This window comes from Artibeus jamaicensis, unplaced genomic scaffold (genome assembly GCF_021234435.1).
Source record: "Artibeus jamaicensis isolate MK-2021 breed Jamaican fruit bat unplaced genomic scaffold, CSHL_Jam_final contig_685, whole genome shotgun sequence".
In the NCBI taxonomy this organism is placed as follows: Eukaryota; Metazoa; Chordata; class Mammalia; order Chiroptera; family Phyllostomidae; genus Artibeus; species Artibeus jamaicensis.
In genome coordinates, this window is record NW_026521924.1 from 2,507,751 (window position 1) to 2,521,734 (window position 13,984).

Genomic DNA, 13,984 nt, shown 5'->3' on the forward strand with positions numbered 1-13,984 from the left:
TTCATGCATAACTTAATTTCCTAATAATCATTTGCAGTACTCTTATTTTACTTACTCTTATTCAATTTTTGGGAAACTTCAGGAGTGGTTCTGTGACCTTGCGGTCTCATACACTGCTCCACTGTCCTGACTGATGCTTTTCAAGGTGGTCTTTGAACAACTAATTTTTTTTTGAAAAACTAATATTTTTAAAATAGATTTTTGGTACTGGATTTGGCACCAGAGGATTTGAAATCTCAGATCTACCACTTACTAGGTGTGTACTTAAAAACAATTCACTTACTCTTCTTAACCTGGTTAACTTACGTATAAAATGAAGCTATTAATAGTACCCACTCACAGCATTGTTGTGAGGATTAAATGAGATGACATGCATGGAAACTACAGTGTTCAACAAGTGTTAAGATACTGCTACTCAGTCAAGAGAAGTTAGTCATGTGTTCCCAGAGGTTTGCTAGGTATCACTGCTTCTACTATACTAACAAGTATCTCCAACTGCCTGAGTAACCTCATTCATTATCCATTTGCCATCTTCAAATGTTTACCAATATCATCTCTTTTGATTCCTGTTATGAGGGTAGCTTTTTTCTAGGAATAACTTAGCAGAAATAAACGGGATTAATATTAAATGTAGGAATTGTTTTCTAAAGGAAATTTGACTTTGCTTCAGAAAGTTTTGAGTAGTTCAGCTGCAGTTCTGTTTGAAGTCAGGGAAATGGCTGGATGGTTCCATTAAGACTCTATAAAGCAATGAGTTTATAAAAGCAAAAGCTAAGAGATATTGACTATTTACCAGTTAGTACATCTTACATGACCACGGAAATTTTATATGTCTTCTAATACATCCATCCTAATAATTTTACCTGGGATAAGTCAGAAATATGTCTTACACCAGCAAATACAGATAGCACTAAGAGGTTAAACCTTTATTCTCTACCTACGCTTGCCATGAAATCCAAATGCATTGCTGTTATTTAGGTTCTATATATGTAATTTAGGTTATATATATAATGTGTGTATGTGTATATATGTATGTATATATACACACACACCCTTTCAATAGAAGAGCAGACCAAAGACCAACTTAATGGTCACTAAATTAATTATAGATATATTTGCATATATCCAAAAATATTCACAATTTGTATTGATCAAACTCGGAAAAATATCCAATCCAGAATACAAAGCTTAAAGATTTAACAAGAATATAACTAGGGAAGTTACAAAAAAATGGGGGGAAAAAATCACTCCCTTGCTGATTGTTTGACAAAAATCAGAAACTGTTTTTGGATGCAGGCACTTGTAACTGCATTAAATCGCTGCACTTACACTCTTGTTTCCTATTAAAAACAACACTGCACTGTATACTTTAGCAAGTCCGATTTAATAAAAGTATTCTCCTGTGCAAGGAGCTAGTAAAAAACTGATTTATAAACTTCAGTTTCTGAGTGAAGCACATTTTATAGCTATGCGCCAACATGACATTTTTCATGAGGAATCCAAAGAGACCCACACTCTAAAACACCTGAAGTGTGGGTGTTAAAGGGACCAATTCACCACTCAATTTACTTGCTGCTGAAAAGAGTAGTATCATTTAAAAATCTAATTGCTTTCTCCTACTTAGAATGATTAGCAAATCTTAATTTAGCATAGTCTTGGAATTTAAGCGACTGCATTTTATGCTTTTAAACTTCAGTTAAATTAGCAAAACATAAAAACACTAAAGCTTATCATGAGAATGTTAAAGTCCTCTACAAATAATCTCAACAACCAATGACCTTTACTGAGTGGCTTCTATACTAAAAATAGCAAAAGCCTTTCCTTCAAGAAGTGTACTGTCTAGAGATTGTTAGATATAAATATATTCTAACGAAAATTTACTGTGACTGTGTATAGAAAAAATAATACATCTGTTTGAGTAAACCAAGGAAAACTTCACGAAGGAGGTAAAATTAGGGCTAGGTATTGAAGGATGTGAAGGTATTTTAAAAGAAAGCAAGAAAAGCAGACTCTGGCCATGGAGAGAAAATGGTGATCAAAGTCATGGGGACATGAAAATGGTGATGGCTTTGGTCAGCACCACTTGGGGAGGCTTTTATTAAGGCAGCCAGTCCTCAATAGAGACCTACTAGCTTTAAATCTCTATGTATAAGCAAGGTTAGGTATTTATTTATTTTTTAATTCCAGAGGTGATTCTGATGAGGTTGAAGACCACTGATTTGGACAATATTTGGGGAAATACTGATATTAAATTAAAATACAGGGTCCATGAAGGATATAAAACTAAAGAAGTTATTGGAATTTTTGTTTTTGTTTTTTATGTTAGGCTTTGCAATGTACTGACTTTCAAATTCAGAGGTCTGCATAATATTTGGAAGATGTATATATAACCAGTGTACTTTAAGGACATTTTACAGAAGGAAAGAATACCACATGAAGAATAAATGAGTTATCTGGAAGAGAGAAGACAGGTTAGAAAACTGCAGTTTTCCAGGCAAGAGGAAATAATGGCCTGAACAGTGGAATGGTGTTATTTTTTAAGTATAACTCAAAAGATAGAAGAAAGGTAGAATTACTAGGAATTGGAAACTGGGAAAAGAATAAGTATTGAAACTGATGTTCAGGTCAGATAAGTAGAATGCTGGTGAGGCAATTCATGATAGAAGCATTAGAAAAAGTTCAGAGTATTTGGTACACATTAGGTTTGAATGGGTGACCATATGCACAGTAGAGCCTTACACTGGCTGATTATTAATAGTGCCCTCTTTAAACTTCCATATGGCTCAGGTTAGATGATAAATGACAACTGCCTTAGGTTTAAAGTATTTTTATGGCAACCCTCTGGAAATGTCCACAGGAAGTTGGAAATAAATGTCTGGGAACAGATCCTCAGCATCAAGGAAAGGACTCCATATCTAACAGGTTATTATCAAGGCTGAGAAGGTGGATGAGATCACCAACAGAAAGTACGCAGAGAGAGAGAGAGGGGAAAGAGATGAGCCAAAGACACCTTTGCCCTCTGTAGTGATATAACAGGGAAGAAGAGTTCAAAAACAAAAAAGTTGCAAAAGAGGAAAAATTATTATGAGAAGAAAATATAAAATCAAGGAACTAGAAACATTAAAAAAGAAAGATGTCTAAAATGTAGTCAGGAACACAGACTTGGAAGAGGACACCACTAAATGTGGAAAAGAGATCTCCAGGGATTCTGAAAGCAGTGTGAGCAGAGTAAGGAGGCAAAAGCCTCTAGTATGTTGACAGGGTAATTGGCAATAAAGAAATAAAAAACAATGATTAAGACTCTAAGAACTTTGAAAGGTGAAAGAATCTTGGTCATTGTGTGAAGGACCAAAATAGATAAAAGAGAAGTGAATTCCAGGAGGAATATTTGTTGACCACAGGAATGAGACAGGTAGAGATAAAAATCTACAATGAGGACAGGGAGCATATTTCATAAGAGAAAAAAACAAAAAACACTTGACATGCACAAGAGGTGTGGTCCAAGTCATGGCTGTGACTCTAAGATGACTAAAGTAAAGGCTGTGTCTGACAACCTACAGTTTGAGGAGTCACCAGTAAGAACTACAAAGTCACTCAGAGAGATGGAAAGAGTTGTTACGGAGATAAAGTCTATAAAACAAATCCTAAGGAAGATCAGAATACGTCCCAGAGACTGAGAATAAAGACAATGACTGCATTATGTGATATAGATGAAAACAAGAACTTCAAAAGAAAAGTTTATGAATAATGGTAACAGAATCATAGCCAGGGAAGTGGTCTTTCAGGAATAGAAAGCAAAATTGAAACTCCCAAGGAACAGGTATAAAGGACCCATGGACGAAGCCAAAGGTGGGTAGGATTGAGTGTGGGAGGTGGGGGTGGGTGGGACAGGGGAGGGTGGCAGTGGGGAAATGGAGACAACTGTGCTTGACAACAATAAAAAATAAAAATAAAAATAAACAAACTTTAAAAAAAGAAACTCCCTACCTACATCCCACATCACTTCTCTCCCCTAGTTTCATCAAATAGTTACAACAAGAGATGGAACAGGTAAGAGGGAAGGTGTCATTCTAAGGGAACAGATGACAATTAATTCAAGGTGGTGGAAAAATGCTAAGAATAGTGTCAGTTACATGGTGAGCTGGAACCCAAAAGTAAAGAATTGCTGTGGACCTAGGGCGAGCAGTTAGGAGATGGGTCAAAAAGGAGATAGATAGATAGATAGATAGATAGATAGATAGATAGATAGATAGATAGATAGATAGATAGACAGACAAAACAAACAAATAAAAAAAACAGATAGATACACAAAACAAAGCAGGAGAGCACAGGAGGGCATTGCACCTAGGACTCCTAACGGTGGTCACAGTTAAAAAAAGATGTTGGTCATGAGAAGCAGTGGAAACTCCTATTTAAATAGTATAGACATTCTAAACAGATGAAAGAAAAAGAACTAGAATAACCAAATCAACTTTGCTCTGTTCTTTGCACATCAAAACAGAATTAATCCTAATTTATCTCAAAATACACACTGAAGAAGTAGTTCTATCCACCCACCAGAACTTTTACCAGGCTTTCCCACAAGTATCATAGGATTGCAGGCGAAGGGATAAGTAAATCACATTATGAACCCCTCCCACTTCCTACCCCCCATCTCACTTTTATATTATTTGGGTGAAATGAGATTAGAAATAAACTTCAGGCCTGCCTTGAAAGTTTTTTCCTTCTTTAAGAAGCCTCAAAAGGAAGCCTGCAGCCACAGGGGTGTGGAAGTCAGGGATAATGGGATTTTACAGACTGATTGTGTGCACACAGAAAAGCAGCACTTCTTTTTCAATGCCAGCTGTCTGGAGTGGAGAGGGCAGGGTAGTCTGGGAAATTACTACCCAAAGTAATTATCCTTCTGAATGTATGGCCTGGCTCTCATAATGGTGATATTACAAAGCAGAGCCCAGTTCATATCAATGTTCCATTAAAAGGCATGGATGGAATCACTGCTGGAATTCCACGTTTTAATTTCTTTGATATGAGGACCACCGTTAAATACTTTTTTTAAAAAAAGTTGTAAAGACTGGTAAACAAAAGTCTAACAAAATTCTTTTTAAAAAATATGTTCTATAAACATTTGCAATGTCTTACCCATGGTCATGCTGCTACTGCAGACACTACCATTAGATGAGGACCTTGTCAAGAACAGTGCTAAATGTTTTATATATCTTAATCTCATTTAATTCACACAATAACTTTACAGATAGAAATTACTGTGTGTATTTTTTAAAAGATTTTATTTTATTTCTTTTTAGAGAGAGGGAAACAAAGGGAGAAAAAGAGTGAAAAGAGCATCCATGTGAGAGATAAATATCAAAGGAGTGCCTCTCAAACACGCCCCAGCCATGGACAGAACCAGCCACTCAGGCATGTGCCCTGACTGGGAAGTGAACAAGCAAGCTTTCACTGTGTGGAATGACGCCCAACCAACTGAGCCACATTGATCAGGGCTGCTATGTATTTTTAAGATGAACAAATTAAAGCTTTGAAGGGTCATGGACATATTTTATTCATTCAATATTAACAATGAATTATTGAGTACCTACTCAATAACTGTGCTTGGGGCTGGGTATACAGTAGTGAACCCAAAAGAGATGGAGAGTATAATAGGAGAAGACAGTAATTCAGATATTAACTAAAAAATGAATATAAAGTACAAAATTTTGACAGGGAAAAACATGGTTCCATGAATGAGCACAGCAGAACTTATTTAGACGGGGTGGTGAGGGAAAGTCTAAGATCTGAGGGATAAAGAGTCAGCCATGTGAAGAGTGAAGTAGAGCCTGTTCAGAGCACAGGAAAGAGGATTTGTTAAAGTTTCAAGGAGGGAATCAGTGAGTTTAGGAACTGAAAAAATATCAGAGGGCTCAAGTTCAGTGAGCAACGCAGAGGTGAGATTATCGAGGCATGGCTAGATCACAATGTGCAGGGTCTCATAGGCCAAGGTAGTGCAAGAAAAAGTAATTGGAGGGGGCTGGTGTGGGAGGAAGAGGAGGAGAAGAGTGATGTCTGGGGATCAAACTATTAGACTTCAACAGTGATAAGGTCACTAGCAACTCTATGGAGAAGAGTAAGTAATATGGAACAGCATGGTGGTCATGAGAAGAGAGAATGGAGAAGATGCTAGATATATTTTGGAGCTATAATGGCATCCTTCTTAATTTTTATAGTTAGTAAGTTATGAAACAATGATCCTGTCTGCTCCTGAAGTTTGAGCTCTTAACCACTCTCTTTAAATAGTGAGCAGAAATGTTTCTTCAATAACTTTGGAAAGGAGTATAAGTCTAGAAAAAAAACATTATTTCCCTTTCCTGAGATAACAACTAGAAGATATTTTTAGGATTAAATCTTAAAACACTTAATGGGGCAAACATGAGTTTTTCTACCAAGACCTACAATAATGCTGAATAATGATTTCCAGCCAATAGCTAATAGCTGTAAACTACCCTGAGAATAACGCTTGTCTTTCTTGCAGCTTTCAATAAATTTAAACTGAGAGTTGGCAGACAAATCTTAATGTTTACATTCACCACAACACCTTTTCATGATCCCTTTGTGTCTTTGAAGAGCCAGAATGGAGGTGCCAGATCAATGAAGCCTTTTCCAGGCTTGGTGCTGAATTTGGGACACATGAATAAGAAATACTAAGATTGTTTAATTTTTTCAATAATTATTTTTAAAAAATAATCTTTGAATTACTGATATGCCCTATTTGATTTGTGGTATACTTACAAACATATATGCATATAAATAGAGACAGGTTTTAGAGATCTATTTATTCCATTCTTTTAGCCAATAAGTCATAGAATCTTAGAACTAGCTATAAGAGATTACATGAATTTTGGTGATGTGTCCTAACAATTAAATAAAAAAATAATCTCCTCAATGTTTTAAAACAATACAAAACTTGAAAATAAAAGTTTTAGTTAAATTGTAGCTAATTTACAGTTTTTGGAAAGTCCATAATGGAAAAACATGTTGCTAGTCTATGAATCAAAGTGTGGATCTAACTACTGAGCTACGCATGGCTTATAACATTCACAATACAAGAGTGATGTTATATTGATTATTGTTATTATTTAATATATGAAATATTTTACTTAATATATTATCTATACTCCTCATTAAAATGCAAACTCTGTCCCTGGCTGAGTGGCTCAGTTGGTTGAACGTCATCCTGTGCACCAAAAGGTTGCAGGTTCGATTCCTGGTCAGGCCGCATACCTAGGTTGTGTGTTTGACCCCTAGTCAGAGAGTGTGCAAAAGACTGCCAATACTCACATTGCTATTTCTCTTTGTCTATCTCTCTCTCACTTCCCCTGTCTCTAAAATGAATAAGCATATCCTTGGATGAGGATTTTTTAAACAATGCAAACTCCATGAAGGCAAGTACTTTCATGCTATTTCACTGTTAAATCACTCCTATAAGAACAATGCTGGACACCTAGCAGACACTCAAAAAATATGTTGCATGAATGAATAAAAGAATGAACAAGCTTCAAAGGGTAGATCACTAACTACCATCTGAGAAAACCTTTGTTGAAGCTGTCAACTGTAAAGCATTCTACAAATGTAGAGTAGTAATCACTACCTTTAGAATAACTAGGACAGACAATTTGCTCAGCATTCCACGTCCACTGTCTCCTTTACTTCCCAGTTAACAAAAGAAATGGAAATTCAAACAGATTATGTAACTTGCGCAATATTACTGAGTATAAATAGTAGAATTAGAACTTCAAAAAAATATTGATTCCAAATACAAGAATCTTAGCTCCCATCTCCTTTTGTATATTGTTATCTTAGTTATAAAATGCTGACCCCAAGTGTACACAACAATATATACTAGAACACTCTATTAAATTATATGTACAATTGATAGTTGAGATGATGATTATGAGAACTGTCTTTCAATTAGACAGACCTGGGTCTGCCTCCAGTTTCTGACACTTATTTGGAGTATGCCCTTGAGCACTTTAGTTCACCTTTCTAAGCCTGTTTCACCCTCTGTAAAATAAGATAATAATAGTATCACTCTAATTGTAAGGAATAAATTATATATTTCAAGTTGAGCACTTAACTCATACCTGGCTCTTAGTAAATGCCCAGTAAATTTTATATTCATTTTTGATGATGAAGAAACATTTGCCTGGTTTCTGATATTAGAACTGACATTTGAATATCAAGTAATAAAGTTGGAAGCAGTGAAACAAGATAAACAGATTGCGTGCATTTCTATTTTCCCTCTGAACCCTGTACTGCTTTTACAGAAATAAATACTAATAAAGGTATACTTCTCTCTCTCTCCCCAACACAGGACTGGGTTCATTATATTGCTCTGCTACACTCTGGTAAAGGCACAAATAGGAAGGAATGTCAACTGCTAAAAAGTATAAGAAATCATTTTTTAAAGGATTTGTTATCTTAAAGCTGTTAAAATGGTAAAAGTCTTCTTTATATTTTCTAGAATCCCAGTAAGATTTTTTGGTTGTGTAAGAACAAATATCTAGGTGATTATTTAAGTTAGTAACAGTTATTAGAGCGTATCAGTGCATGACCATCAGGGATGGCATTTCAGCTGAATGAGTCCCTGCTAATGGGAATCATTTTTATTGTGAAAGAGAGAGTGTTAACAGCCAGGTACATGTCTCTGGCAGCTACACAGTCTTCTGTTTAAGCACAATTCATCTGCATAATCCACATTAGCACACCCTTTGAGGGACACAGAATGAGAGAGAGAGAGTGAGAGAGAGAGAGATCCATCTATTTTCTGGTTTTAAAAACATGTTTAAGCGAGACATTCTTCTTTCCTAATGTATTAGATGCTGATCTTTTCCAGGTACAGGAATTTAGTTAACATTTTTCTTCAGGAAACTCCTCTTTGAATGTTAACTGATAAATAAATATACTTAAAGAGTTAGGTCTAAGAGTGAAAATTAGATTTCAATATTTATCATCTTATGAACTATTTGCCAAGAAGAAGTGAGCAAGTTCATAAGAACATTAAACTTCCTCAGTTCCCCAGACAAATTTCACAAATTCCTCTCCAGTTCTTCACTTTTCCTTAGAAGTCCCAGACAGAGTAGTGGCAGTAAGAGCCATTAAAACCAATTAACACTTCACCTTCATTTTGGGATAAATAGAGAGAAAAAGAGAAGTGGTTCAAACTAAGTCTTTAAAAATTACATAAAAGTAAATTTATAAGTAATTTCAAAATAAAGAAAAACATTTACTTTTGACAAAATGTACCTGTGTGGAATATTTAAAGCTCAAATGAAAGAGATTAAGTGTAACTTCTTACCAATTGTTCACGAAATACATAAGTATCCACCAACTATACTGTCTTTTAATATTAGAAAAATAAGGATAGGGTTAAGAACTTCTTAAAAGAATGTCAGTCCTGTGCTCTACAGCAGATAATAAAGTAACTAGTATATGTTTTTTAAGATTTTATTTGTTTATCTTTAGAGGGGAAGGGAAGGAGAGACAGAGAGAAACATCAATGTGTGGTTGCCTTTTGTGTGTCCCCTGCTGGGAACTGGCCTGCAGGGAACAGACCTGAAACCTAGGCATGTTCCCTGACTAGGAATCAAACTGAGATTATCTGGTTCACAGGCCTGCGCTCAATCCACTGAGCTACACCAGCCAGGGCAATTAGTATATTCTTTCAAATTCTTTCTGTAACGAGGAATTCTATATGTTTCAGAATTTCTTCTAAAATTTAATGTCAATACCAAAGTGTTTTAATACAGATGTTAAATGTAGATATTGAATTGTTATACAATTATCTCCCAGAAAACTATAAGAGATAAGAAATCAGCATATTCGAACATGTCATTCTTGCATGTAGGACAGTGGTTAAAAGCAGAGATTTGGAGTTGAGCCAGCCCAACTTCAAATCACACTGGTTCTACCACTTACTAGCAGGATAACTCTGGGCATATTATTTAATCTCTCTAAACTGGCCTTTTTTAACCCTTCTTTATAGGAGTGGTAAATAAACTTAAAGTATAATAAGTGCTTAGTATAGTAGTGCCTGACATATTAGTAAGTATATAGCATTTGGTGGCTATAGACAATATATTCCAAGGGTTAATTGTGCAAATTCTGAAATCCTACTTCTTAGATTCAAAGCAAAGATTTCTGACTTGTTACTTATTTGGGGTGGGGAAAATTATTTCACATCTCTACACTAATGTTAGTAAATACACACAAAAAATTATAAGAGTACTTTGCATATGATAAGTACTCAATAAACAATCACTTTAAAATTGCTTCAACTAAAGTCTCATAGAAGTTAAAATTAAAAGAGCATATCAGAGCAATTTCCCTTTTGGTATCTTAGGTGACTAGCATTAGAAATAAATGAACACTATCTACTCAATCCATGTTCTCCTATCTTTCCTATATACTAATATGCAATTATACAGTGATCAAGTTCCCAGTGTAGACTCCCAAGTTTCAGGTTTCCCAGACCAGTCTGATGATACAAATCACCCAGAGACTGTGACTGAGCAGGTTTGGGGTGGGGCTTTGGAGTATGCATATATAATTTGCTCCCCAGATGAGTCCTGCAGCTAGACAGGCTAGGAAACCCTGAATTGGTTGAAGTCGTGCCCAATCACAGAAACTGAGAAGAAAATCCAGCAGTCAGCACAGCAGAACAGAATGATTGTTTTAAGTAGTATATAAGAGAAATGGGAATTATAAAAGATATCATTTGTATTCAACAGACATTTTGTTGAATATTTACCAGTAACAAATATTTACTGACCATATATTATAGTACAATTCACAAAATGGTGTATAGAGGTTTAATTGGAAAATAGTCCTATTTTTTTAAAATTAACATCATTTGCAAGGTGAAAGTAGCAAACTGAAAGAAAGAGCATCCTTAGCAAAGATGTCCATAATTATATAACATTTCTCCCGAGGAGTTCAGAAAGTACTGAAACAAGAGTCCTGTTGTTCAAGAAGTATAGCTCTTTAAGAAGTCTGTTATAGTTGTTTATGACATTGCTGTTATTGTGAATGTCCTAATAATTTAAGAACATTCAAATAACAAATTTACTGAAAAATTAATTCAAACAGTATAACCATTTTTCTTGACCCTCTTGAACATTAATTAGTCTTCAGAAACAAATTATAGTTCATAACATATGAGTAAAATTAGCACACACTGAGATCTGATATTTTTTCAAGAAAATAATAACAGGAAGCCCATACAATAAGCTTCCATTTCCTCGAGCCCCCATGCCCACTTCTCACATACATTACATATGTGCTCATACAAACTGAGCAACTTCCACAACTGAGAGATCTGGAACCTACATCCTTGTAGAAACATAAGCATAAATAATGATGTAAGACAACTCAAGTGCAATAACACCAAAAACAGCACTAATATTATTCTGCTGAATGTAGAACACATAAATTATAGTATAGAAAAATGTGCATATGTTTCAACATAATATATCATTAATTACCTTAGCCAGTGTGACCAAGAATTACTGCTTAACAGTATCATCACCAATTCTCTATAATCTCCTGGCTAGAGAATTACTAGTTACTTACATGAATTTGGAATTTAACAGATTTCACTGCAGTCATTATAGCCATCCAAATATTACCGGTCCATAAGAGCATGAGCTAAAATAAAGCATCTAATAAGTATTACTTAAAATATGCCAAAAGGGAACAGGCGCAAAAATTCAGACTTTTTCAGTTATCCACTGCCCCAAGGATTAGGAAAATAAAGAGCTACTTAAGACTCCTGAGTAGCCATTGCTAAGTGATGAGATGATATGTGGGTTTTTTTCCTTTTTACTTTTCCAATTTTCTAAATATCCAATAAAAAAGTACTGTATTCTTTTCATGACTAGGGAAAATAATTCTATTTAAGGATATTATCTGAGAGATCAAATTTATTTGAATATTACATTAAGACCATTTTAAAATGTTGTCCTTGAAGAGACTTACTCATGTTCCTCCTCAAGGAAAATCTGTCATGGGTCCTCCTTATTTTGTCCAATAAAAAATAGTACAAGAAAAATAATAATACAAGGACTGAAATTCCATGTGCTATCTCCAAATGTAAGTTGCAAGAGTGGATCACAGACTCCAGTGCTAAGTATTAACAGTTTCATGGATACTCCTCCTATTCATCTGGTGTGTGACCCAAAGACACCCAGTGAAAACTGTCAGATGAAAAATATTTACACCTCTAAGCAAAAGCAGAGCCATTCCTGCTAGTGGATTATGATTAAGAGTATGGGACATAACCATGAATGGGCTTTTATTACCCATCCTTTGCCCTTTCAATCTCCAATTTCTCATTTTCTCCATCTTCATTTTTTTCTTTTCTTTTCTCTCTAGCTTTGGCTTATTTCCACAACCAGTTCCTTTAGGAGGCACTCAAAGGCATTTCATTTAAAAAGAGATGATTGTAGACAGACCTTGGAATATGTGGAGAAAATCTATGCAGCCTCCCCTGCAGACAAAATGGGCACTTCCTAGAGCTAATCTAGAACTGACTTGTTAAGGGGTACTTGGTTTATAAGATAGCTTTAGTCAATGTCCCTAGAGCCTTTTTCGAATTTTCTTGAGCACTATGCTGATATGCTAAGTCTAATTTCCCTGGCTTAATACTGTTATAGAAGGCAATAAGGATCCATAGGGCAAGGAATTCACTATGAGTCTTTAAATAATAACACTCCCACAGAAGCACCCATTGAAGTGAATTCAACACAGTAATCTGGACAAAGTAAGAAGATGTAAGTGCTCACTGCAAGACTTCAGCTAACATATTCTTCAAAGAATGGGCACAAGGGAACGGAACAATGCAAAGTGCAGAGCTCTCTGAGGTTCTGATGCTGAAGCCTGTTTGCTTTGAGTTTATATAATGCAGAAGCAACTTAGGAGGCATATAACATGAATGCTATCACCATGTTCCAGTCCAGAAGTTTTTATTACAGTAAGTTATCTCAGTGCAAACTGCCTCAATCAGCACATTGTGATGACAAATACACTGACTATATTTTCTTCCTAAGCAGTATATAGAACTTGGGCTGTTCCTAAGAAGGATTCATGAAACAGCTCCTGGATGTAACACTCACAGTTTGTATGCCTTAATTGTCAAAACTGTTTGCTTTCTAGATGAACAGTCCATTTTAACTTTCAGTAAAATCATCTAAACTAGTTCATCAACTGACATGACAAATAATCCCTACCCCTCCACTACCAGCATCATCCCTTGAGATATAAATCAATTGTAAGAAAAGAAAAAAACTAGAAATGGATACAAATAAAAAAAATTTTACCAAAATGAAGCACCAGAAGTAAAGCCCAATAAGACACTATTTCTCCAAAAATTTCAAAGACCATTGGTAATTTGGAAAATTCTTGCTGAGTTTATCACAATATAAGGCTCAATAAATAGATAACTTCTGAAAGTGATAAAAACTTAGTTCTCTTTCTACCTTATTGTGATCTTCTGACATATTAATTTACTAAACTCAAATTTCATAGCTCTGAAAGTATCTTGACAATTGATATTCTAGACTATGAGAAACTACAGATTATTTGAGAAACCACAATTTCCCAAATCAATGAGAATAATTCAACAATTACTAAAATTATATTTAAAGAAAAAATAAATAGATGAAGCCCATACCATCCTACAATTTCACTTTTTAAAGCCGAATTTCTTTATCAAATTCCACAGTGAAGGGAAAGTGATGGGTAATAAAAAGTTCCTGTCTCTTAACTATCCATGTTATCAAGTTTAAGAAAAGATTCAAATGTCTTTTCCATTCATCCACCAAAATTCAGGACCACAAATGCAGAGGTCCCTTTGGCTTTTCAATCAATAATAAGATTTCAAATTCTACATCGACTTTGCTACATGAATAGGGTAGACAGCTCATTCTCAAGTCACGCT

General features: G+C 35.1%; 1 protein-coding gene across 1 annotated transcript in view; it reads right to left on the reverse strand.

Moving 5' to 3' along the window:
• MACROD2 (mono-ADP ribosylhydrolase 2) overlaps window positions 1–13,984 on the reverse strand; it is a 2,162,759-nt gene that overhangs the window by 1,837,772 nt on the left and 311,003 nt on the right. The gene's annotated exons all lie outside the window — the stretch shown is intronic.